The 27,632-nt window shown below is 43.4% G+C and overlaps 1 long non-coding RNA gene and 1 other non-coding gene across 2 annotated transcripts; one reads left to right on the top strand and one right to left on the bottom strand.

The window, feature by feature from the left end:
- Positions 1–332: 332 nt before the first annotated feature.
- LOC116558624 lies at positions 333–16,623 on the bottom strand. Its single transcript, XR_004272099.1, has 4 exons — positions 16,526–16,623; positions 7,542–7,544; positions 1,905–1,912; positions 333–343 (listed from the first exon to the last, which is right to left on the bottom strand). It is a non-coding gene; the product is annotated as an uncharacterized LOC116558624 (long non-coding RNA).
- A 6,791-nt stretch (positions 16,624–23,414) lies between these two features.
- On the top strand, positions 23,415–23,541 carry LOC116559151. The gene has a single exon (XR_004272344.1). It is a non-coding gene; the product is annotated as a small nucleolar RNA SNORA61 (small nucleolar RNA).
- Positions 23,542–27,632: the final 4,091 nt, after the last annotated feature.

Raw genomic sequence — 27,632 nt, 5'->3', positions numbered from 1 at the left:
AGAGACAGACAGACAGACAGACAGACCCAGAGAGGAGGGTTAGAGTAAGTTTACGGGGGAGAGAGCGATGTTTAGGGGGAGAGAGCGAAGGGATAGAGAGTACTAATTTTTCCGGTGTGGTGGCAGGCGCCTGTGATCTCAGCTACTCCTTTAGTTTAGTGTCGAGAATTGCTTTAACCTTACAGGAGGACGCTGCAATGAGCAATGATGAGGAAATTATGCTCTTCTGGGGTTTTTTGTTTTGTTTTGTTTTGTTTTTTAAATTTATTATTATTATTATTATTATTTTTGATGCAACGTTTTGCTCTTTTGCCCAGGCTGGAATGCGGTGGCTCATTCCTTTCTCAGTGCAGCCTTAACCTCCCGGGCTCAAGGAATCCTTTCCTTTCTGCGTCCCACGCAGCCGGGACTACAGGTGCCTGCTACCACTGTTCACTAATTTTATTATGTTGCTCAGGCTGTTCTCAGACTTCTGGGCTCAGCTAGAATCCTCCCTGGGTCTCCCAAAGTGTTGGGATTATAGGAGTGAGCCACTGCTCCTGGCTGTTCTTTTCAAATACATTTTTACTTTTCTTTTTTTTTCTTTTTAGATGGAGTCTTAGTGTTTCCCACACTGGAGTACAGTGATGCAGTCTTGGCTCACAGCAGGCTGGTTCAAGCTCCTGACCTCAAATGATCCTCCCACCTCGACATCCGGAAAGGTTGGTTTTACAGGTTTAATCCTCTGCACCTGGTGATTAGCTCATTTTAGATACTAGAACTTTTTAATTTAAAAAAAAAATTGTATTTTTTTGAGCTGGAGTGCAGTGGCAATGACCTTGGCTCACTGCAACCTCTGACTTCTGGGTTCAAGTCGTTCTCTGCCTCAGCCTCTCAAGTAGCTGGGACAACAGGTGCCTGCCACCAGGCCCAGCTAATTTTTGCATTTTTAGTAGAGTTGAGGTTTCACCATGTTTGCCAGTACGGTCTTGATCTCTTGACTTCGTGCTCCACCAGCCTCAGCTTCCCAAAGTGCTAGGATTACAGGTGTGAGTCACCACCCCCGGCCAAAAAAAAATTTTTTTTGAGACAGTCTTGCTCACACAGGCTGGAGTAGAGTGGCACAGGGTTTCTGCATATTCTCCTGTAGGTGGGTAGAAGGGGCTAGGACCTCAACATGACAGGAGGTCAATTTGTTTTTTTTTTTTTTATATATTTTTTTTTTTTTTGAGACAGGGTCTTATTCTCTCACCTAGGCCAGAGTGCAGTGGCAAGATCATAGCTCACTGCAGCCTCAAACTCCCAGGCTCAAGCAGTCAAGGGAGGCTAAAGCAGAAGAATCGCTTGAACCCAGGAGACGAGGTTTATGATGAGCTGAGATTGCGCCATTGCACTCCAACCTAGGCAGCAAGAGTGAAACTCCAACTCAAAAAAAAAAAGTTTTGTGGTGGAGCACAGTGACTCATGCCTATAATCCCAGTGCTTTGGGAGTCGGACATGGGAGGGTCATTGAGTCCAGGAGTTACAAACCAGCCTGGGCAACATAGCAAGACCCCATCTCTAAAAAAAAAAAAAAAATACAGAATTAGCCAGGCATGGTGGCAAACAGTGTATACCTAGCTATTCAGGAGACCCAGGCAGAAGAATTGCTTGAGATCAGGAGTTCAAATCTATAATGAGTTATGATCGCGACGTTGCACTCCAGCCTGGGTGACAAAGAAAGACCCTGTCTCTAAATAAAAAAAAAAAGAAGAAGAATAAGATTGTGTTTTGCCCTCCTTTCTCTGTAGTCAAAATGGGCAGCTCCATCACTCTTCACACTTTATGTCTCATCCTGGTCGTGCCAGGGAGGCTCCAGTTTGATCTCTGGTTGCCAGGCTAAGGTGGGAGTGGGAGGCGCAGGCACATAGGTGGCAGGCTCAGACCCTTTGATCTCTCCACGGTTGGCAGGCAGGTGTCTCGGCTCCAGCAGGTGAGTGGAGCGTGAAGCCAGTTTCTGGGCACTTCATGCTTCAAGCCTATTTGTAAGCGAACCCACTTGTGTTTGTTCCTTTCTTCTGCCCGCCTCGCTGGCAATCCTCAGCTCCATTCTTTTCCTCCCCTGATTCGCCCGATTTGGTTTAGGACTCCTTACTATTACTCTCTTTCTTTCTCCTGTTCCTTCCTGTTTTTCTCGGGTGGCAGTTTGCGGGCAGGCTGAGGCCTGTGGAACTGCGGCCGCACACTCTGGTGGGCTCTCTCCGGGTGTGGGTCAGGTGATCGCATCTCCAGGGTCCCCAGCCTTGCTGCCTGTGCGCCATTTAGAAGCAGCTGCCCTCACCACCTTGGCTGGAGCAGAGTGTTCTGGGTGGACTGTCCGTCCTCGGTTGTCAGGACCCCGGCAGTGCATTCTTCGTCCAAGGGCTCACCTTGGGCGGGGTGGTGGGTGGGGGGAGCTTCCATGAAGTCCGGGCGCGCCCGCCGCTCCCGCAGCTCCTCCGCCAGCGCCTAGCTCGCCGCCGTCCTCCTTCTACCCCGCAGGTGACCGAGCGCCCTCTGCGCCGGGGGGCTCTCGCCCTCCTACTGCCCGGTCCCATCCACGTGCGGCCCTGGGGGTCTCAGAGCGCCGCCGTCCGGCTTCCCCCACCCCACTACCCCCGCCCGGTCTCTCGCCCCGAGCTGCCCTTGCCCTCAGGCGCCGGCAGCGGCTTCTTCCTCACCAGCCCCGGTGCTCGTACACCTGCAGGAGCCAGGCGCCCCCAGGCAGCAGCGCCTCCACCTGAGCGGCCACCTGCGCGCCGCCCCCAACCCTAGAAGCCGGGCGCGCCCGAGGCTGCCTCCCCCGCCCCAACTTGGCTCGCAGGGCGCCCGCGACGCCTTTCCCAGGGGCGCTGGGCCTCAGTCGAAGTGGAGAAGGTTGGGGGTTCACGCGAGGCGCGGCCCCTCTCAGTCAGATGCAGCCGCGGTAAATCAGAAGCCCACTCCAGGAGCGGGGAAGGGGAGAGGAGGGCCCCCCACTCCGCGGTCCAGGCCTCCTCGGCGTGGACACCCACTGTTCCTCCGTATTAAATATATGTAATTGTTTCTATTTGGGTTGGATGACTGGGAAAGTATTGGATGCACAAGAATTTTTAGAATTTCAGAAAAATGTACCTTAAAGGACACGGAAAAATTGCCTCTCAAAAAAGCAGTTATATGGGGTATATAATGAGTATAAGAATGAAGTTGTTCATAAAATATAAAGGAGGAACAAGATTTGTTGGTTTTGTTTGTCTGTTTATCTCCATAGCCATTTATCCCATCTTGAATGTCATTCAACAATCTTGTTTATTAAAATTAAGTTGTCCTATTTTTTTTTTTCATTTACACCTCACAGACTTGTTTAGTTTGTTTCTAGATGAAACAAACTTGATATCTTGCTCATATTAGGTTTATTTCCCAGTACATTTGGAATCGTTTGGATCTTTCTCTACATGGGAATCCTCCAATCTTTCTCAGTAGTACAGCATTTGGGCCTAACCTCCCCCAAGAAAGGAGCAAACTCTGTTTCCTTATGTCCTCCTATTGAAAATCATTAATTCTGAGCTTTACTATAATGATGAGAAGTTTAAGAGATGGTGTTTGGGTACTGCTATCAAGTATTTATTGATTGCTTCCTTCATTAATTAGTTCCACTACAGTATCAGATGTAATGGAGACTGTTAAGTTTCATTGATGGTAACTGGGTGATCTAACTTAATTATATTATAATTAATATCCTCATTTATTTAAAACATAATACTGATTTGAACATAATCAAGCACTTAAGCTCATTGACAATAGAAATAAATTTATCTTAACAGTTGATTGCCTTATCTCAAATACTATAAATTTGGGGCATCTGATTTCTTGACGTTTGCTAAACAACCTTATTAAAATAGCATAAGACAACATATTGTTTTAGTGTATTTCTTTTTTTAGGAAACTTTGAATTTTAAAATATTTTGTTAGTTTATGTGTGTGTGTAAATAAAACACACACACACATTTAATAAATTTAAAAGATTAAGTCTCAGGTGGGAATCCTAATCATATAAGAGTTTGGGAATTAATGTTTTTGCTACTGTGTTTGCACATATGTGTGTCAATTAGTGTCTGGATGTGTTTGTGTGCAAAAAGAGAGTTTTTTATAGTATAAAGTAGCTAATTGTTTCATTTAATATCTAAACAGAAGGCCAACTTTTACTTCACACTGCCTTTTTAGAAGGTTTAGACATATGAAGTGCAGATATTCTTCTGTTGAGTAATAATATTCCAGGAGACTTTAAGACTCTACAGCACCTGGGAGGAGTAATAAAAATCAAAGGATAATAAGAGTAATGCATTGTTCCATATCCTTCAAAAGAACTTTCTGAAATTTGCTAAGTCATTTGCCATCTACATGTAAGAATGAGACAGCTATACTGATTAAGGAATTGAGTCATATTTTCCTACCACTAAATTGCAAGCATTTTTAAATAATGATGTGAAACTGGATTTCCTCAAGCCAAGTACCACCTTTAACCTGAAAGAGTAAACCCTTGACTTAGAACAATTTTAGTAGAATTTTCATTCTGCCTCTTCCTGTCTGCTACTTTCTGGATGACTGTGCTTGAACATTATTATCACAATTGTTTCCCGATCGTTTTCCTCATTTATTAGTGCTAGTTGTATCCTGAGTTACAGCAGAATGATGACTAGATGTATATTGGGTTTAGTCATGACACCTTCACTGCTCCTAGCTGGGTGGGCTAGCCTAACATTGATGAACATACTTGAATATTTAAAACATGTGCTTTATAGAATTAAATATTAAGGTTATGAATATTAACATGTTAAATGAGTATAGAAACAATTTTATCTTACCAAATTGTTTTGCTATCTCAAAAATCATAACTAAATTTTTATGGGGCATAGTGATTAAATCTGTGTCTAAAGGCAATTAATGCCCTATATCGTAGTAATGTCAAATTTTCATGGTTTTTTAATTTCACAGTGTAGAATTTTAACATTTCTCCTTACATGTGCTCATTTACTTTGGAACATAAGACATGTTACTGAAGGAGTTCTTAAAGGACAAATGCAGGCAAAAATAAATGAAATGGAATAAATATATCCTAGAATATGCAGAAAAATATTCCATTATCAATAATGTCGTGCATTTTCAAACTTTATGCTCACTCTATTCTTTTAGGTATTTATTGCTTCTTAACCTTCCCTGAAATGAGACTGAGATCAATGAAGGTATTAAATGATTTCTAAATAGCCAAAATTATGAAAGTATTTTTTGTATTCTAAGGTGAATTCTTTAATGAACTTTTTGATATTTAATACTTGGCATTGTCTTTCAAGCTACCATTACAAACACAAATGAGAATTTGTGCACTTTGGGAGGCTGAGGTGGGTGGATCACGAGGTCAGGAGTTCAAGACCAGCCTGGCCAAGATGGTGAAACCTCGTCTCTACTAAAAAATACAAAAAAAAATTAGCCAGGCCTGGTGGCACACGCCTGTAATCCCAGCTACTTTGGAGGCTGAGATAGAGAATTGCTTGAACCCAGAAGGCAGAGGTTGCAGTGAGCTGAGGTTGTGCCACTGCACTCCAGCCTCAGCGACACAGACTCTGTCTCAAAATAAGAAAAAAGAAAAAAAGAGACAATAGAGTTTTCTGCTTCCAACTGTGGTGAAATTGGTTGGTAGAGAAAACTAAATGAAAAGGCCAGACAAAACAAATATCCAGTTGATGGCATTGGAGAGACAATGAGGAAGCTATGACCCCTCCTCCTTGACACATACTGAACACTAATTTTTTTCTCTTGAATGCCAGAAGATTATTTAAATTGAATTTTCTTTCAGTGATCATCTGTTTTATATCTTAGGCTAACTGTGAGCAGATTATTACATTAGTAAATATTTTTAGGGCGTAGGCATGGTGGCTCACGCCTGTAATCCCAGCACTTGGGTGGCCGAGGCGGGCAGATCACAAGGTCAGGAGATCAAGACCATCCTGGCTAATGCAGTGAAACCCTGTCTCTACTAAAAATACAAAAATTAGCTGGGCATGGTGCCGTACACCTGTAGTCCCAGCCACTGGGGAGGCTGAGGCAGGAGAATCTCTTGAACTCTGGAGATGGAGGTTGCAGTGAGCAGAGATAGTGCCACTGCACTCCAGCCTGGGCAACAGAGTGAGGAGGAAACAAGGGGGAACTCACCACCCCAGAAAAGCCCGGTGATTTGGACTATTTGAACAGACACTGTTGAGCATCCCTCTGCATGTGCACCAGGCCCACCCGAGTGCTCTTTGTGAATCAGATCCTCTCAACCCATTGCTCAGCAGAGGCAACTGAGTCAGCGAGACAAGGGACATGCCTGAGGCCCCCCAGCTGCTAAATGGAGGAGCCAGGATTTGACCCCAGGGCCCATTCGTTTTGTGAAGGCCACACCCACAAAGTGAACCCAGGTTTCCTTTTCATCTCTCTACCACCCAGCTGCAGCCTCCTTACTGCCCTTACTTCATCCCATCATAGCACTTGCCAGTGACCTTGACAATGGAGGCCAAGTTTGGTCGACAGCAAGACTATAGAAACCTTATCTGGGAGGATGAACATTTTCACGGTGGTTGTGTGTGCAAGGCAATTAGGAGCACAGACTCCAATTGCAGACTAGCTGGGTTGGAATCCTGGCTCTACTGCTTAGAGCTGTGAAACCTTGGGTGAGGTATTTCACCACTCTGTGTTCTATTTTACTCAGTTGACAACTGTAAAATGAGAGCTTCATAGGTTGTGAGGATTAACAGAGGGCCCCACATCTCTGTGCTCTGTTACTGCTTGCCTGGCAGAATGAGGGTACCCAGTGTCAAGTCCCTATGTGGTGGCTGTGCATAGAAAGGGGCTGGTCAGGCGCAAAAAAAGCTTCCTTTTCCAAGCTTTCTAGATGACTGGGCAGCAGCAGCCCATGTGTGTGTGCGCACTTGCATGTGTGTGCACATGTACATGCACCTGTGAGCATGGTTGGATACTTAGACTCCTAGAATAAGAAGAGACCCACAGGTCCCATTTTATCCCCCTCTACTGCCACACCCAGTTCAGAAATTCCATCGCATCGTCTCTGACCTGTGTTCCCTCAAGCCTTGCTCACCTGCCTCCCATGACAAGAAGCACGTCCCCTCCAAAGGCGTCCTGTCACCTGCTGAGAAGCTATGGCTCTTTTTTTTTTTTTTGGAGACAGAGTCTCACTCTGTTGCCCAGGCTGGAGTGCAGTGGCACCATCTCGGCTCATTGCAACCTCCACCTCCCGGGTTCAAGCAATTCTCCTGCCTCGGCCTCCCGAGTAGCTCAGACTACAGGCATGCACCACCATGCCTGGCTAATTTTTTTGTATTTATTAGTAGAGATGGGGTTTCTCCATGTTAGCCAGGCTGATCTTGAACGCCTGACCTCATGATCTGCCTGCCTCGGCCTCCGAAAGTGCTGGGATTACAGGCGAGAACTAGTGCGCCTGGTGTAGTCCTGACTCTCAGAACAACTTACCAATGAAAACAGAATGGAGAATCCAGAAATAAAGTCACATACTTATAACTAACTGATCTTTGACAAAGCAAACACAAACATAAAGTAGGGAAAGGACACTCTATTCATCAAGTGGTTCTGGGATAATTGGCAAGCCACATGTAGAAGAATGAAAATGCATCCTCATCTCCCACCTTATACAAAAATCAAATCAAGATGGATCAAATACTTAAAGCTGCAACCATAAAGATTCTAGAACATAACATCAGAAAAACCGTTTTAGACATTGACTTAGGCAATGATTCCATGACCCAGAGCCCAAAAGCAAATGCAATAAAAACAAAAATAAATAGCTGGGACTTAATAAAACTAAAGGGCTTTTGCACAGCAAAAGGAACAGTCAGCAGAGTAAACAGACAACCCACAGAGTGGGAGAAAATTTTCACAATGTATACATCTCACAAAAAATATCCAGAATCTACAATGAACTCAAACAAATTATCAAGAAAAAAACAAACAATCCCATCAAAAAGTGGGGTAAGGACCTGAATAGACAATTCTCAAAACAGGATATACAAATGGCCAACAAACATATGAAAAAATGCTCAACATCAGTAATGATCAGGAAATGCAAATCAAAACCACAATGCTATGACACCTTACTCTTGCAAGAATGCCAAAATCAAAAAATCAAAAAATGATAGATGTTGGCAGGGACGCAGTGAAAAGGGAACACTTCTACACTGCTACTGGGAATGTAAACTAATACAACCATTATGGAATACAGTGTGGAGATTCCATGAAGAACTAAAAGTAAATTTACCTTTTGATGCAGCAATCTCACTACTAGGTGTCTACCCAGAGAAAAGGAAGTCATTATATGAAAAAGATACTTGCACAGACATGTTTATAGCAGCACAATTTGCAATTGCAAAAACATGGAAATAGATCAAATGGTCATTAATCAACAAGTGGATAAAGAAAATATTTTATATATATATATATATATATATATATATATATATATATATATATAAAACCCCCATGGAATACCACTCAGCCATAAAAAGGAAGGAAATAATGGCATTTGCAGAAACCTGGATGGAATTGAAAAATATTATTCTGAGTGAAAATCTCAGGAATGGAAAACCAAACATCCTTTGTTCTCACTCATATGAAGGAGGTAAGCTGTGAGTACACAAATACATAAGAATGACACATTGGACTTTGGGGATTGGGTGAAAAGGTAGGGAACAGTGAGGGAAATGACTACACATTGGGCAGTATACACTGCTTGGGTGATGGGTGCATCAAAATCTCAGCTACTCACCACTAAAGAATTTACTTATTCATGTAACCAAACACCATTTGTTCCACGAAAACCTATTGAAATAAAAAAATTAGAATTTAATAAATAAAATAAATAGCATTGTAAGTTGAAAAAAACATGAGTATTTTTGTTTTAAAAATATTAAGTATAAATTTGTAGTAATTATTCATGCAATGTATACATTTTGTTGCCTGGCCTATAAATAATTATTAGAGTTACAAGACTAGTAGAAAGTTTAGAAATTCTGCTTTCCTCTTTACTATAGTAACCTGCATACACAGTAGATGCTCAATTGATATCTATTAATGTGATTTTATTTAAAACAAAGACCGCTTCTGACATGTAATGAATAAAAAGGAATTAAAAATAAAAAAATTAATAATGTTCCATTTTTTTCTTTAAAAAAATCAAACATCTTTTAAATTAAAAGATCTGTTTTACCAGACAGAGTTCAAAAATCTGTAATTAGAAAATTCCCTCTCATTTTTTCAAAATGTATCTATTAAATACTGCTCATATTGAGTGAGTTAACCTGCAAAGAAACATTTGAAAGGGCAATCAAATAAATAATAAATTTACATATATTAATATTCATATGCTATTAATCATCATTGGTTGGTATGGTTGGTATACTACTTACAGTATAAGCAACATGAGCTAAGGCACATCAACCAGGCCAAGTGAATGTGGTACAAACAATAGTAGCACTAAAAAAAGAGAAAAAGCCGATGTGAGTCATGTGGCTCAAGGCCTGTGTCATAGAAGTGGTCAAGTAAGTAGATATTTAGATATTTAAGTGTATATTCTCTCATGATGTTGAATTTTGTGCTTATGACTGCTTACCCTGGTAAAGATGTCTGTTTATCATTGCGGTCATTATAGTTCTGGATGTCTTTTAGTATGCTTTTCATTTCACTGTTTGCTATCTGTATGTTCATCTAAAAGTGTGTTGCAAATTTGCAGTAAGGTTTTGAAATGTTTAGTTTTTGCCAACTGTACTGAATAATTTGAATAGTTTCATAAATCGTTTATTTTTATTTTTATTTATTTATTTATTTTTTTATTTTTTTGGGGACGGAGTTTCGATCTTGTTACCCAGGCTGGAGTGCAATGGCGCGATCTCAGCTCACTGCAACCTCCGCCTCCTGGGTTCAGGCAATTCTCCTGCCTCAGCCTCCTGAGTAGCTGAGATTACAGGCATGCGCCACCATGCCCAGCTAATTTTTTGTATTTTTAGTAGAGACGAGGTTTCACTGTATTGACCAGGATGGTCTCGATCTCTTGACCTCGTGATCCACCCGCCTCGGCCTCCCAAAGTGCTGGGATTACAGGCTTCAGCCACCGCACCCGGCCATAAATCGTTTAAATAAAGAGTCCTAAATTAACATATCTTCTTCCTAAAAGGAGAGGTAGTATAAATAATGTTACAAATAAAATATATGTTTTATTGTGCAATAAGTGGATATTATTTTTATGAAAGCTAGAAAGAACAATTTCAATGAAAGAATGGTATTTGAATTCAAAGTGAGTTCCCAAAAGGAGATAGCCTTGAGAGGAAAAAGAAATTTAAAAATAGGCCGGGCACGGTGGCTCAAGCCTGTAATCCCAGCACTTTGGGAGGCCGAGGCAGGTGGATCACGAGGTCAAGAGATCGAGACCATCCTGGTCAACATGGTGAAACCCCGTCTCTATTAAAAATACAAAAAATTAGCTGGGCATGGTGGCACGTGCCTGTAATCCCAGCTACTCAGGAGGCTGAGGCAGGAGAACTGCCTGAACCCAGGAGACGGAGGTTGCAGTGAGCCGAGATCGCACCATTGCACTCCAGCCTGGGTAACAAGAGCAAAACTCCGTCTCAAAAAAAAAAAAAAAAAGAAATTTAAAAATAGAATTAAAAATTGAAATAATTTACCATGATCTTGGCATTATCTAATTTTATTGTTTTAAATTCTAATATAAAAGCTAAGGTTTTAGATTTAAAAGGTTTTAGATTTAAAGGATTTTTTAAATTATATTTTCTTGAGTTAATAAATTACTTTTCTGGAAAATATTTTTTTGTGAAATAACTAATACACATTATGTTTCAAACACAGGATTATAAATTTTTTAATACCAGGTATTTCTATTTTCTTGTGGTAAAACAGTATTACATTTATTTTTCCTCCTTTTAATAAATAATTTATAAAGCATATGTGATCAAGCACAGTGATTTTATATTAGGAAATGTGAGATGCTAGCAGTTATACTTTGATAACTAAAAAATAGATTAGTGACCCTTCACACTTTTTATCTGTCCCCACTTTCTTATTCGTGCTTGTGTAGTATTGATTTTGTCACAAATTGAGTCTTGCAATATTTTAGCAGTGAGGTTTGTTAGATATATCTCAGCATATATTTTTTTAAAAGGGGTTTTGATGAAATTTACTAGCATTTAGTATTTCAAAGATTTGACCGTGAAATATTCAAGGTCAATATTTCAAATAAGTGACCTTGAAATTTTCTTCACAGTGAGGTATATGTTATGAACTATACAATCTGTCAGAGGAAAAATACCAGCAATACGTTTTGTTTGTAGTAATATGTTTCTTTATGCAGTTTCACATTTGTGTTTTTAGGATATTTTTCTAGTCATTTATGCATCTTGCAAAATATTTATTACACAGATAAAATAATAATCATTTGAGGAAAATAAAGTAACCAGGATATGAAAAATAAGATGAGGCTATGGGTAAAGTAAAGGCACAAAAAGTTTACTAGCATTATGACAGTGAATTGAAAATGTTATTTTGAGTGCCCTATTAGCATGTATGAAGAAAGAAATTCAACCAATTCCGCAATCAAAACATATACCATAAATTATTCAATCAGGCCGGGAGCAGTGGCTCACCCCTGCAATCCCAGCACTTTAGGAGGCCAAGGCAGGGGGATCACGAGGTCAGGAGTTCAGACCAGCCTTACCAACATGGTGAAATGCCATCTCTACTAAAAATACAGAAATTACAGCTACTCAGGAGACTGAGGCAGGAGAATCACTTGAACCAGGGAGGCAGAGGTTTTGATGAGCGGAGATCGCGCCATTGCACTCCAGCCTGCACAACAAGAGCAAAACTCCATCTAAAAAAAAATATACACACACACACACACACACACACACACACACACACACATTAGCCAGGTGTGTGTGTGTGTGTTCCTGTGATCCCAGCTACTCAGGAGGCTGAGGCAGGAGAATCGCTTAAACCCAGGAGGCGGAGGTTGCAATGAGCCAAGAGCACCGCTGCACTCCAGCCTGGGCAACAGAGCGAGACCGACACCCAAAAAAAAAAAAAAAAAAAAAATCATAAAAATCATTCAATCAGTGAATGCATTTTTTTAAATAAAAGAATACTTGTTCCTGGCCGGGCGCGGTGGCTCACGCCTGTAATCCCAGCACTTTGGGAGGCCGAGGCGGGTGGATCACGAGGTCAAGAGATCGAGACCATCCTGGTCAACATGGTGAAACCCCGTCTCTACTAAAAATACAAAAAAAAAAAAAAAATCAGCTGGGCATGGTGGCGCGTGCCTGTAATCCCAGCTACTCAGGAGGCTGAGGCAGGAGAATTGCCTGAACCCAGGAGGCGGAGGTTGCGGTGAGCCGAGATCGCGCCATTGCACTCCAGCCTGGGTAACAAGCAAAACTCTGTCTCAAAAAAAAAAAAAAAAAAAAAAAAAAAAAAGAAAAAAGAATACTTGTTCCTAAGAACTGAAATATATTTTGCTTACATGTCTTCATAAGGTACACATGATTTGATATCAGAAATAATTTCCTTAGCAACTCCCTTCAGTGCAAGCTGAGACATCGTGCTGCCAGTTCAGTAAAAACAGTTCTAAACAGTGCCACATCAGTGTGGCAAAAGCTTGGAGCCTTTATGAAGGACCAGCTTAATCCAAAAATAAGATCCATTACCTTTTTTAATACTTTGTATTCCTCAAATAATTTCAATATGGAAATTAGGTAAAGTAAATATTGTCAAGAATTTTAGTCAAACAGAAAGTAATTACCATAAAGCCTAATAAAATATCAAATATTAAGCAATGTTACTTCCTGATGAATCCACCGAAATGAGCTGTTGATGAAAGGTAACCACTGGGCAACGAATAAGAAGACAATTTTGCAAATGGCTGTTATCAAATAACTGGTTAAATATTAAGCAAGGCACATTCTAAATAGGAATTTGGGTTTGTATTTTGGAATACTTAATCTTTAGCTATTTATTCCATGGTAAACTAAAACAAAGTCATGTCTCTTTTTAGGCTGCTCAGGATTATCTTTACAGTGGCAGGAGGTGATGGGAAATACGCACCTGGTTAATGACAGTGACATATCACAATTAAATGAATTAAAGTTAAAAGAAAAGAGGACTAAAACACACGTTATTGTTACCTATTTGGGGTGTATTACTTAAAACACTGTTTCTTGAATTCTTACCCTGACTCCTGCGTTAGTAGTGGGGTAGGTTGTACATAATCATTGGCAATTTGTAGCTGGAGATCTCAGTTGATGGGAGTAGAACGCTAGCTGGTTGCTAACAAATTATGTGTTGACCTAAGTGTTCTTTTCCTGCAGCCTAAGCAGTTGATCTTCCTCTATAGGCTTGTTGTTGAAAGGAATAAAACCTAACTGTATTAGTCTGTTCTTACACTGCTATAAAGAACCACCTGAGACTGGGTAATTTAGGAAGAAAAGAAGTTTAATTGACTCACAGTTCTGCATGCTGTACGAAGAATGGCTGGGAGGCCTCAGGAAACTTATGATTATGGCAGAAGGTGAAGGGGCGGCAAGCACGTCTCACCATGGTGAAGCAGGAGAGAGGGTAACGGGGGAAGTGCTAAACACTTTTAAACCACCGGGTTTCACGATACTCACTCACTATCACGAGAACAGCATGGAAGAAATGCCAGGCCGGGCGCGGTGGCTCAAGCCTGTAATCCCAGCAATTTGGGAGGCCGAGGCGGGTGGATCACGAGGTCAAGAGATTGAGACCATCCTGGTCAACATGGTGAAACCCCGTCTCTACTAAAAATACAAAAACTTAGCTGGGCATGGTGGTGCGTGCCTGTAATCCCAGCTACTCAGGAGGCTGAGGCAGGAGAATTGCTCGAACCAGCAAGGTGGAGGTTGCAGTGAGATTGCACCACTATACTCCAGCTGGGCAATAGAGTGAGGCTCCATCTTAGAAAAAAAAAATTAATAATAAGGAGTTAGCACACTCCTGTAGTCCCAGCTACTCAGGAGGCTGAGGTGGTAGGGTTGCTTGGGCCAAGAAAGTTGCAGCTATAGTGAGCTATGATGGTGCCTGTGAATAGCCACTGCACTCCAGCCTGAGTGACATAGCAAGACCCTGTCTGAAAATCAAAAAGAAAAGAATAAGGAGCTCTGTAGGTGAATATGTGTGTGTGTGTGTGTGTGTGTGTGTGTGTGTGTGTGTGTGTTTTGAGACACAGTCTCACTTTGTTGCCCAGGCTTGTGTGCAATGGCCCAATCTCAACTCACTTTCCACCTCCCAAGTTCAAGTGACTCTCCTGCCTCATCCTCCTGAGTAGCTGGGATTACAGGTGCCTGCCACCATGTCCAGCTAAATTTTGTATTTTAAGTAGAGACAGGATTTCATCTTGTTGGCCAGGCTGGTCTCTAACTCTGGATCTCAAGTGATCCACCCACCTTGGCCTCCCAAAGTGCTGGGATTACAGGTGTAGGCCACCATACTGGCCTATTATTTTTGAGGCAGAGTCTTGCTCTGTCACCCAGGCTGTTGTGCAGTGGCACCATTATGGCTCACTGTAGCCTCTGCCTCCCACACTCAGACAATCCTCCAACCTCAGCCTCTCAAGTAGCTGGGACTATAGGTGCACACCACCACACCCAGCTAATTTTTAGGTTTTTTTATTGTTGTTGAGACAAGGTTTCGCCATGTTCACCAGGCTGGTCTTGAACTCCTGGGCTCACTCAGTCCTCCCACCTGGACCTCCAAAAGTACTGGGATTGCAGGCATGAGCCACCTTGCCCAGCAAAGGGTTCTTCTTTTAAAAATACACATGGTAGGGTGGGTGTGGTGGCTTATGCCTGTAATCCCAGCACTTTGGGAGTCTGAGGTGGAGGATCACCTGAGTTCAGGAGTTACAGATCGGTCTAGGCAATATAGTGAGACTTATCTCTACAAAAAAATCTAAGAATTAGTTGGGTGTAGGGGCCCATGCCTGAAGCCCCAGCTACTCCAGAGACTTAGGAGGGAGGATTGTATGTAGTGACCCGTGCCTGTAGTCCCAGCTACTCTAGAGGCTAAGGAGGGAGGATTGCTTGAGCCCAGAAGGTTGAGGTGGTGGGCATCTGAGTTGCCAGCTGCAAACTCATTGGTAACAACCCCAGCTGCTTTTCCATGAAGTTCCACTCACCCTGGAAGCTGACCAGTAATGGTGCTTAACAGGCTGCCTAGAAGAGTCTCTAGGGTGCTCTCTAGGGGTCAAGAGCTGGTATAACCTCTTAGAGGACAGGAACTTGGTAAAGGTTACTGAATGAATGAATACAACCAGACTGGCTCAGAATATAACACTCAAGTAGGTGTCTAATCTTCCCCATTGTGTAGACAGCATGATCCGCTCTGGAAGCTGGAGAAAGTACCTGGGGGCTTCAAGATTTCAGAGGTCATCAATCCAGTGGCCTTCTGATTTGAATGGTCTCCCTCCACTGTCTTTCCCCATTCTCTGCTCCATTCAGCTCACTGGGCCATTAGCGCCCCCTCCCTCTAGCAGTGATAGCCCCTTGCCCCCAGGGTCCAAGGGTGGAACAGATATTGTACTTCCAGTGATACAGACCAGGAAGGCTCAAGAGGAGATGCCATGTGGTTAAAGCATCCCATGAAAAAGGCTGGGAAATCCTGGTCCTGTTCTACTTCTATGGTGGAAAGTTTACTCCTACATTCACTGAGTGAACCGGATTGTTCCTCTCTTGCTTGTAAGAAGTCCACAGGTCTGTTCAAATTTATTCTACAAATACTTATTCAGCATTTACCATATACCAGGTACCATGCTAGGTATTAGTGATATTGCATCTACAGCTTTGGGGGTAGGAGACATTAATTAAATGCATGCACACAGATGCAATTAAACTGAGTGTTTGCTATGAGGGAAGAGCATGAGAATTTTTAGAATAGATGGCTGGAGGATCTGTTATCTATAGGTCTGGGAAGCTTCCCTGAGGAAGTGATGCTGAGCTGCCCAACCAAGGGTCAATAGAGTGAAATGAATAGAGGGGGTGATAAGGAAGAGCATGCTTGGTAGAAGGAGCTGTGAAGAAGCAAAGTCCTGAAGGCGAGGAGAGCTCGTGGTGTTTGGAGTGTGGAAAGACCTGGGTGCTGATGTGAGAGAGGGTGGGGAGGAAGGGCTCTGGACAAAGGGGGTTGCTGGACTTGGCGGGTCGGGACTGTGGTAGGGATTTAAGCTAAACGGATTTAAACAGGCTGCTAAATGGAGAATGGATTGAGGGAGGGGAAAGCATTCAGAGAGGAGGCAGAGGAGTGGTTTGGACTTGGAGAAAGGGAAGTGGATGGATCTAAGGGGCATACTGGATTTGGAATTGAAAGGACCTGATAAAGGATTGGAGGCGGAGGACTCCCAGGATTCTGGCTTGCACGCGTCTCTCTTTCACATTTACAACAAATGACCCGTTACAGTCACATCCTGTTGTGATAACCTGCTTTTTGCCAGCTAAAACTAACTCTCTCTTTCTCAGACTAAAAGCTGTTCAGGCTTTATGTTAGCTTTTTAAGCCGGACGGGCTCCATCTTAGCTTCTTCATGTTAGTTATTTTCCCACCATTAAGTATGTAACTATAACACGTAGCCGGGGCAGGATGACACTGGGCACCTCCAGGAATGCGTTTGTTGATAACAGGCCTAGTTAAGGGGTACCAGCAGAGCCTGGGAATGCAGGTGCTGTCGAGCGCCCAGAGGCTCCATTATCTGTAAGTTGTACGTCTTTCATGATGGCTTTACCCCTCGCACCTGGCACTGTTTTATTTCTCATGTACTAGTTTATCTTTTAACTTTTTGCTTACTCTGCTTTTGTGAAAAATTTGCTTCAGCTAGGTTACCCCTCCCTTTTAAAACTAGGATATAAACGACCACCTAACTCTTTCTTAGGGGCCGAGAGAATTTTGGGCGTTAGCCACCTCTCGGTCGCCGGCATAATAAAGGACTCATAATTCAATCTAGGGTGTGGCGCATTCCTTGACTCCCTCGGGTACAACACCGTCCCCAGCGTAGCCTCATTATGGTCGGGGACGTTGTCTTGTCCTCTCCGTTCTAGGTGCACAGTCAATGAATCCATCCTCGGTGCCTGAGCGGCTGCTCTCCTCCGCCCCGGGGAAGGCCTGCAGGTCCCAGGTCGCCCGCGAGGTGGCAGAGCGGAAAAACCAGCTGTAAACTTTTCCCGTGGCCTGAACCGCGCCTCCTGCCGCCGCCAACTTGGACTCCATGGGGGAATTTTTCCCACATTTCAAATTCCCAGGAAACAGCTCTTTCCACAGCCTTTGGGAGCTGCTTCAGTGGAGGGTGTGACAGGACCAGAGAACTTCTCTTGGGGGCCGCGGCCTGAACTGATTCAGTCATTTTGCAGCGAAGGCCTCTTTCTTTTCGGCTGCGACAGTTCTGCAGGAGCTTCCGTGTCGTGTGGCCGGCCTTTCGCAGGGCGCGCTTCGGAGAGGACAGGACCAGCAGGGCATCTCTCCCAGCTCAGTAGCTGCAGTCCGGGCAGCAAAGACCGAGACGGCCTAAGGGAGCCCTTCCCAGTTACGTCCCGGGGAGGTTGGGGAGAGCCCAGAGAACGCCTCACCCAGAGTCAAAAACATGGGTTTAGACCTGGGAAAGCTGGGTTAGAACATGAGAAAGAGATGGGCATGGCCAGGGAGCGAGAGACGGGTTCTAAAAGGCCAGGGGCAACAGGCTCAAAATACCCCTGCAGGATGTAGGTAAAAGACTGAGATTTACTGGCTGGGCACGGTGGCTCACGCCTGTAATCCTAGCCCTTTGGGAGGCTGAGGGGGGAGGATCACTTGAAATCAGGAGTTCGAGTACAGCCTGGCCAACATGGTGAAACCTCCTTTCTACTAAAAATACAAAAATTAGCGAGGTGTGGTGGCCGAGCACCTGTTATACCAGCTACTTGGGAGGCTGCGGTAGGAGAATCACTTGAACCTGGGAGGCACAGGTTGCAGTGAGCCGAGATCGCACCACTGCACTCCAGCTTGGGTGACAGAGTGAGATGCTCTAAAAAAAAAAAAAAAAAAAAAAAATACTGGGATTTATCAAGGAAATAACAGCTCTCTGCATGAGGAAAGTGAGGAAAGAACAAGACAAAGACTGGGGACAAATGAATAGAACAAGGACCTAGTGAGGAACACAGAAAGCTGAAGGGCACTTAAGGGGACACATTGCCATGAAAAGTGGAAATCAGAATCCAGAGCTATCTCACCTAATGTCGGTGATATGGTTTGGCTGTGTCCCCACCCAAATCTCATCTTGAATAGGTAGCTCCCATAATTCCCACATGTTGTGGGAGGGACCCGTGGGACATAAGTGAATCATGGGGGTGGGTCTTTCCCATGCTATTCTCATGATAATGACTAAGTCTCACAAGATCTGATGGTTTTATAAAGGGGGGTTTCCCTGCAGAAGCTCTCTTCTCTTGTCTGCCACCATGTGAGACCTACCTTTCATCTTCCCCCATGATTGTGAAACCTCCCCAGCCACATGGAGCTGTGAGAAAGATTAATCCTCTTTCTTCGGTAAATTGCCCTGTCTCTTTTCTTCCTCACCTCTCCACTCCTGCTTCTACTCCTACTTTCTGGCCTCTTGCTCATTAGAGAGTAGGAAGCACTAGTGGTTCCCTGTTTCAGGAACTTCAGTACACTGACCTCACGTATATCTCCCTCAACCTCTGACTCATACCAGAAGTGCCATAATTTAATTTCATAGTTGTATCTAGGTTTATGATTATATTTTAGCATAAATTACATATTTGATTAATATTATTGTTTTATTTTTTAACAAACATGTGATGAGGATCTACTTGGTGAATGTCCATCCATCATTTAATTCCATCACACATACTCTGGGAGGATAATACATTTACCTGTTATCAGTCATTTCCTCCTTAATTTTGATCCCTGGTTTCCATGTGTCACCTCTAACTGGTCTTCTGTAATAGATCCATACTTTAGTCCCCTGGTCAGGACTGCCTGATAGTACCTGTTCTCTAAGTCTATTGGCAGACATTGCCTGGCCTTGTCCTTGACCACGCCTTACCTTGTACTTCAAGTGCTCCAGCCGCCTTGCATAGCCTACAGTTGTCTGATGCATCATTCTGTATCACACAGCTGCATCTTGCTTGTTGCCTCCATTGCTTGAGATATTTCTTGACCTGTTGTGCTAGTCAGGATTCCCCAAAGAAGCAGAACGTATAGTGTGTGTGTGTATGCGTGTGTTTGTATTTATTGAGACAAGGACTTGCTCTGTCACTCAGGCTGGAGTGCAGTGGCACAGTGGTGTGATCTCGACTCACTGCAACCTCCATCTCCAAGCGATCTCCCACCTAAGCCTCCTGAGTAACTGGGACTACAGGCATGTGCCACCATGCCTGGCTACTTTTTGTTTTGTCTTTGTGGGTGGAGATGAAGTTTTGCCATTTGCCCAGATTGGTCTTGAACTCCTGGGCTCATGCAATCTACCCACCTTGGCCTCCCAAAGTGAAGTATTATAGGTGTGAGCCACTGTCCCCAGCACTGCATTTTTTTTTTAATTATAGGAATTGCCTCATGCTGTTTGCAAGCTGGGGAACCAGGAAAGCTGGTGGTGTAGTTCAATCTGAGTCCAAAGGCCTGAGAACCAATGTCCAAAGTCAGGAGAATATGGCTGTCTGAGCTCAAACAGAGAAAGCAAATTTGCCCTCTTTCCACCTGTCTGTTCTGTTGAGGACATCAAGGGATGATGGCCACCTACATGGATGAGGGCAGACTTTCTTTACTCATTCTACTGATGAGCTCATCTCTTCCGGAAACAGCCTTGCAGACACATCTGGAAACTGATAACGTTTTGTTAGTTATCTGCACATCCAATGGACACATAAAACTACCATCACAAATTCACTCCTTGTCAATTTGGCACCCATATGCATTGCATCTCCTTAAACCATACTTAATCCCCAAATAAAGACAATAACAAGATCATAATTCTGACTAACATGACATATCTATCTCATACCAATTCCTTCCCCAGAAGAGGAGATTAACCTCTTGAGTGATGTTTACTGTTCTCCAGATAAACACTATGTTGTAAAATGAACTTAAATACAGATATAAAGTCAATACATCTTATACTACATAATAAAGGAATAAGGGCCGGGCGTGGTGGCTCAAGCCTGTAATCCCAGCACTTTGGGAGGCCGAGGCGGGTGGATCACGAGGTCAAGAGATCGAGACCATCCTGGTCAACATGGTGAAACCCCGTCTCTACTAAAAATACAAAAAATTAAGCTGGGCATGGTGGCACGTGCCTTAATCCCAGCTACTCAAGAGGCTGAGGCAGGAGAATTGCCTGAACCCAGGAGGCGGAGGTTGCGGTGAGCCGAGATCGCGCCATTGCACTCCAGCCTGGGTAACAAGAGCGAAACTCCGTCTCAAAAAAATAAATAAATAAATAAATAATTAAAATAAATAAATAAATAAAGGAATAAGAGAAGAAAGAAAATGAAGATATTTGCTTAAAATATGTGTACATATAACAAACATATAACAAATTGAGGAGGTTATACTCATGTCAGTTATACTTCTCATTTCCGTAACTGGTCATGTGGTCATAGTTGGTATTGATCACTACCTTCTTCTACTACCCATTCTGTCTTCCATTTGCCTTCAGCAAGCACCTCAGCCAGTCAAGGTTTGTTAGCTGGTGGGGTGACACAAACCATCATTTCTGAAGGATCTGGGTCATTCTTAGTCCTGCCTGGATTGTACTGTTGTAGTTTTCCATCGCCCTTAATCACAGGGTGTTGTAATACTAAGAGATGCCCTAAGAGATCTCCTGTGCTCCAGACATACTCTTCCTTACCTCCATTGTTGAGTGGAGGTCCAATTTCCCCTCTGGAAGTCTCAGTCAGTCACCCCAACCAACACAGTAACTCCCTTCTTAGCCTATTGACTCAGAGGCATAAAGAGCCCAAAGAGGCTGGGTGGCAGTCTTAGCTTCCAGTTGAATGGAGCCATTGTTGTGTCTCTTAATGGAAGCATTCCTCCCTCCAGAACTAAGACCTCTGGGCCAGCAGAGCATAAAATTGCAGGAAGAGGAAGCAAAAATTTTGCTAATGGGTCACTAGGGGTAACAATCACTGGTGCCATTTCCATTTCTACCCCTTGATTCCTGGACCCTTGAATATTGGCCCTCAGAGAAACAGCACCATGCGTTGAACGCTGCTTCAGAACACATATAGCCTCCTGAATAGCCTTGCCCTGGTATCACAAGGCATTGCCACCTAGCTGGAGTGATAACTGAGACTTCAAAAGACCATTCCAGATGCTTCAAGATGGTGGAGAATGTGATAAGACCGGTGAATTCCATGAGCGCAGGTTCATTGCCATACTTCTTTTGCTGCGAACTGAGTTTCTTGATCAGAAAAAATGCTGTATAGAATACCACGATGGTAGATAAGGCATTCAGTACGTCCACAGATGGTAGTTTTGGCAACACATTGCATGCAAAGAAAATAAATCCATATCCAAAGTAAGTGTCTCTTCTAGTGAGGACAAAACACTGCCCCTTCCTTAGTAGAAGTGATCCAGTGGTAATCAATTCGTCACTAGGTAGCTGACTGACCTGTTTTCTTCTTTCTTGTCTTTTTTTTTTTTTTTTCGAAATGGGTTTCATTCCATCACTCAGGCTGGAGTAAAGTGGTGTGATTATGGCTCACTGCAACCTCTGCATCCTGGGTTCAAGCGATCCTCTCACTTCAGCCTCCCAAGTAGCTGGGACCACAGGCGTGAGCCACCGTGCCCAGCTAATTTTTTGTATATTTGGTCAGGATAGGGTTTTGCCATGTTGGCCAGGCTGGTCTCGAACTCCTGGCCTCAAGTCATCTACCTGCCTTGGCCTCCCAAAGTGCTGGGATTATAGACATGAGCCACCATGTCTAGTGTGCTTGGCCTGTTTTCACCCAGCCAATTCCTAGTCATTTGTTAGGACTCAAGTTAGTTGTCATCACCACCAAGAAGCCTTCCCTGACTACCCAGATAGGCACTTAGTATGTGCCATACTCTATGCTAGCCACTGGAGGATCCAAAGATAAATAAGTCACAGTCCAGAGCCTAGAAGTACCCCCAGTCTAGAGGAGAGGGCGGTGTGGTAAGTGCTATGATGGAGTATGCACGGGTGCATGGGAACACTGAGAAAGGGCTTCTAGCCCAGCTGGAGTGGAGAAGGGACCCAGAGGAGGTGACACATCAGTTGAATTAGGTAAGGGAGGGAACGGAGGAGTGGGGAGAATGTTCCAGACCAAGAATTCCTGCTGAGAGCAATTGTAACACATCTCGAAAGCTGCAAGTGGTTCAACATGACCTAAGCAGAAAAGGAGGAAGTGACAAGCGATAAATGCCCTCAATAAAGGTCATTTCACAAATGACCTTCCACAGGAGTCCTTGCCTCTCTCATTTATTCTGACCAATGCAAATTATCATTTAAAATAGATGTGATCCCATCTTCCCCCATTTACAGTCTTTTGGGGGCTTCCTAATGTCTTCAGGATAAAGCCCAAAGTTTTGGGTATATCTTTATCGGCAGTATGAGAATGGAAAAGTTTTGGAGCTGGATGGCGGCACTGGTTGTATGACAACATGAGTGTACTTAATGCCACTGAACGCTACACTTAAACAGGGTTGTGATTTTTAAAAACCAAAAAATGGTTATGATGGTACCTTAGTCCATTTTCCATTGCTTATAACAAAATACCCCAAACTGGGTAAATTATAAAATGAAATTTATTGCCGGGCACGGTGCCTCACGCCTGTAATCCCAGCACTTTGGGAGGCCGAGGCGGGTGGATCACGAGGTCAAGAGATCGAGACCATCCTGGTCAACATGGTGAAACCCCGTCTCTACTAAAAATACAAAAAAAATCAGCTGGGCATGGTGGCGTGTGCCTGTAATCCCAGCTACTCAGGAGGCTGAGGCAGGAGAATTGCCTGAACCCAGGAGGCGGAGGTTGCGGTCAGCCAAGATCGCGCCATTGCACTCCAGCCTGGGTAACAAGAGTGAAACTCCGTCTCAAAAAAAAAAAAAAAAAAAAAAAGAAAAATACTATCTCTTTCAAAAACAAACAAACAAAAAAACAAAAAAATGAAATTTATTTCTTACAGTTTTGGAGGCTGGGAAGTCCAAGGTTGAGGGGACGAATCTAGTGAGAGCTTTTCTGTGGGTGGGGATTCTGTGGAGTCCTCAGGCGGTGCAGAGCATCACATGGCAAGGGGGCCGAGTGTGCTAGTTCAGATCCCTCTTCCTCCTCTTTAAGCCACTCATCTCTGACCCTCTGGTTCCTGTTCCCGTTGGATCTGAACGCTGGTCTTGGTGGTTGTAAAAGGAGGCCGAGTAACACTGAAGGTGGCCTCACAGTGTTGTAGTCTGGCATATAGTTTCCACAATGGTTCAAAATCATCATCATAATAAAGCCACAGTTCCATTCCTGTGATAACCCATTAATCCATGAATACATAAATCCATTCATGAGAGCAGAGCCCCCTTGACCTCTTAAAGGCCCACCTCTCAATCCTGCCATACTGGGGATTAAACTCTCACATGAATTTTGGGGAGGACAAATATTCAAACCATAGCAGATGGTAAACTTCATATTCTGTGTATTTTACCACAATTTATTTAAAAAGCCATTAGAGCCACAGATCGTGATTTGGGAATCTTTAGACTGTAAAGGTGACAACTGAAGTCATGATCTCACCCAGAGAGAGAACAGTGGAAAATTATTCGTTGTAGGGTTCACAGAGCAAAAGGAAGATGCAAAGTGTCCTGAGACATCAGAAGGAAAACAGGCAGGAGTGGATGAAGGAGAGCTCATCTTAGGGTCAGAAGCTACTACAGACACATCCAGAATGAGAAGGACTAAGAGGAATCCTGTATTTAGCAACAGAGAGAGCATCTATGACCTAGGTAGGGGCAGCTTCAGGAATGAGGTGGGGTAGAATCCAGATTGCAATGGCATGAAGAGTGTGTGGGCTGAGGAAGTAGAAAAGGGTGACAGAGGGACAGGGAAGATGACGATAAGGACAGATACAGCTAGCTATCCTAAGCTGTTGACAAGATCACTAGCTTTGCAACTTGCCCCAGTGTCATGCTCACTCAAGCATCCTTTTGGATATATCCAGATTCCAATGCCCACATGGACATCTAGCCACCAGACAGAGTAACCACTTGAGGAATTAGCATTCTAGTTGATACATATTCTCTCACAAATTTGGTTAGCTCAAGGTTAGATCTGACAAGATCAAGCTTTTGAAAATGCAAAGTTTAAGACATTGAACTGTTTGGAGATCCCCACATGTCCACACTGCATCTCTCTCCTATGTCTTTCTTAAACTGTCCTCCCTCCCTGAAATGCCATCCCTCAGACACACACAACTTATTTTATTTTTATTTTGTTATTTTTTTTTTTTTTGGTAGAGACGGAGTCTTCCTATGTTGTCCAGGCTGGTCTTGAACTCTTGGGCTCAAGTGATCCTCCTGCCTTGGCCTCCCAAAGTACTGGGTTTACAGGCATGAGCCACTACACTTGGCCACAACTTGTTTTATTCTCACACATTCTTTGAGGCTCATAGTTTTTCTCCGGCTTCCCTCACTGAACAGCTTCTTGTTTCTGTAGCCCTTGCTGCCAGCATATGTGTAGATGTTCAGTAACTGCTTATGGAATTAGTGAATAGATGGCAAAGAAAGATGAGGTTGAAGGCCGGGTGCGGTGGCTCACGCTTGTAATCCTAGCACTTTGGGAGGCCGAGGTGGGTGGATCACCTGAGGTCAGGAGTTCAAGAAAGATGAGGTTGAAAAGTCCTAATGAATAAAAGAACAAAAAATTCATTCTTTGACGAGCAGTATTTATTGAACATTTGCCAGGCACACATCAGGTATGACTGGTGTACAAAAAGATAGGGACCCTCTCGAAGAGCGTATACATGGGAGCTCTTTTATCACACCTTGCATGGTTGAAAGGGGAATGGTAGTTATATTTGGCCTCTGTGCTTTCAAAATTATTTGTTCATACTTGAGGCTGGCACATTGTGCACAATAAATCTTTGTTGAACAGATGAATGAGCCTTTATTATAAAACTTATAATACGATTTTTTAGTTTTTATGTGTGATTTTCTCCTCCACATCATGAGCTCTTGGAAGCTAGGAACTATGCTTCACTCGTGTTTGTTAACAGAATCTAGCACAGGGCTTTGTACATAGTTAAGTGTCAAAAATGTTTACTGGCTAAAAGAATGGATTACTAATAACGTAAGAGCAATTCACACACAGCCACACATACATGTATTTTACATTCTCTTTTCCCCCTGATTTTCTGTTGTTGTTTTTTTCTTTTCTTTTCTTTTGTATAGGAAACCAGGTGAAAAATCCATTTATTGTTATTGGTTTTTAATGGGCCTGAACGTTTTTGCAGGCATCCTCCGCAGTTTGCTCTGGCTGTGGTAAACAGACTCTCATTGCGTCAATAGAGGTTCTGAAGGATCCAGGAGGAAGCACATCAGCTGGCGGGTTGGTGCACTTGGTCCTCGTAAAGCCTGTGACTATGATGACACATAGCATTTCTTTGAAAGGGCAGATGCTTGTTGATAGACAGAACAGCATTGCACCTGGAAGGTGAGAGTGTGGGAAGTTGAGCTGAGGCTGCCCAGCTGAACTCTGCTTAACTTCATTAAGTTCCCCAATGAGTATATTAAATTTACCAATATGTACACAAACAGGAGGTACACAGGAAATGTCTAGTCTAGATTTCCCCTCCTCTAGCCCTCTTATACAGCAAAAAATAAATAAATAAATAAAAAATAAAAGACCTCCTCTGCCCCTTTCCTTTCCATGTTTGTCCTGCCTGCAGGGGAAATCGGTTTGTTTAAGCAAAGATGAGGTTTTCCAGCAGAGTTAAGAGGGAAGAATAAATATTTTAAATTTTGTTCGCGTTTAGCAATGGAATGTGATTGTCAAAAAACAGAAGACACATCCTCAGAACTGCAGGGGATGTCATTTCAGAGGTTCTAGATGTTGCCACAGGGGCTGCCGTGGTGACGGTAAAACTGGTTGGATCACAGCCGAGATGACAGCCCTTCCTGCCTGCTCCTTGGCCAGCTCAGCTCACTGTGGCCTTGTCCTCTGGGAAGCAGCCTTCCAGCCTCCACACTTTCATGTTTTCCCCACCCTGGGTAGGAGCACTAATAGCTCATGATTCTTATTTTGGCGTATGTTCTTACTGTCCCTCCACTTTGATGGCTAACACCAAGCACATAGTCCAAGGTCAGCCAGCGAGAGAATGCCCTGGGTTCTTTCTTCTAGGTCTTCCAGCGTTTGGCCTCAGCTCCATAGACAGCGATGAGAAGCCTCATACTTTCATCATCTGCAGCCTGACTTCTGTTGAACCAGCCTGATTTCTTTCTTGCTTGCTTCAGGGGGTGGGGGGTTGTCCGAAAGCATGTTCTGTTTATTCCCAAGAAAACAAGCTGGCTTCCTCTCCAGCTATTTTTCTGCTCTTCATTATTTGTAAATTTCAACTCTCCAGCTACATAAATTTACAAGCTATTATTAGTAGCTATGTGGAAACTTCATATTTGAAATGTTTTCTGATAAAAGAATGGGCACATTCTTTGTTAAAAATCACTTAGCTCGTTTCTCCCTGTTCTAGCTGCTTTCCTCTTTGTTCCCCAGCTCATTGCCAGATGCAGTCTTTTCACAACTTTGCAAAACTGCTGTTTAATTTGACACAGTGTTAACAGTTACTAATTCTAGGAGGTGGGAATATAGGTTTTAGTTACGGGATTATTTAGACTTTTCTGTAATTTTTATATTTATCAGAAAAGAACAACCCCACAATAAATGGCTTTTTGTCCTCTTTCACGAGGTTCTGTTGGTGGTTCTGTCACTATCTCAGTTCCCAGGCTGTTAGCAGGACTGTGCTGTTTCCTCTGTGCACAACGAGATCTCAGCGTTCCAGGGCGGTGTTTCTCCCACCTAACAGCCAGGACTTGCCAACCATTCTTGCTGGACTTGGAAATGATTCTACAGATTAGAAAACAAAGTAAGGAGATACAGGGTCCCCAAGGACCTCTCTATTCAACTCTACCTCGAATTACTAGCTTTGTTCCAATGGCGTTGCTCCAGTTCCCACAGAGAATACAACCAGTCTCTTGAGGTGGGCTGACTCCACTAAAGCTGCTGGGGTGGTCTGGACCAAAATGCCACATAATTTGACATTTGAGGGAGTTGAAGGTACAGGATGAAGGTGTTGATTCCAGAGCTTCACGGTTTAGCTAGACTTGGATACACCCTTGTTTGCCATCTTTTAGCCAACAAACTGCATCCCTGTATGCACTTTCAGGGTCTGCATTTGCAGCAGCAGTTCTCAAGCTTGTGTGTATATCAGAATCACCCAGAGAACTTGTTAAAATGCAGATTTGTGGACCCCACCCCTAGAGTTGCTGTTTCAATAATAATGGGATGAGGCCCGAGGCTTTCTTTTTTTCTTTTT

This window comes from Sapajus apella, unplaced genomic scaffold (genome assembly GCF_009761245.1).
Source record: "Sapajus apella isolate SASKATOON/1434 unplaced genomic scaffold, GSC_monkey_1.0 scaffold22, whole genome shotgun sequence".
Lineage (NCBI taxonomy): Eukaryota > Metazoa > Chordata > Mammalia > Primates > Cebidae > Sapajus > Sapajus apella.
The sequence above is the reverse complement of the archived record's forward strand: the minus strand, read 5'-3'. Positions and strand labels throughout refer to the sequence as shown.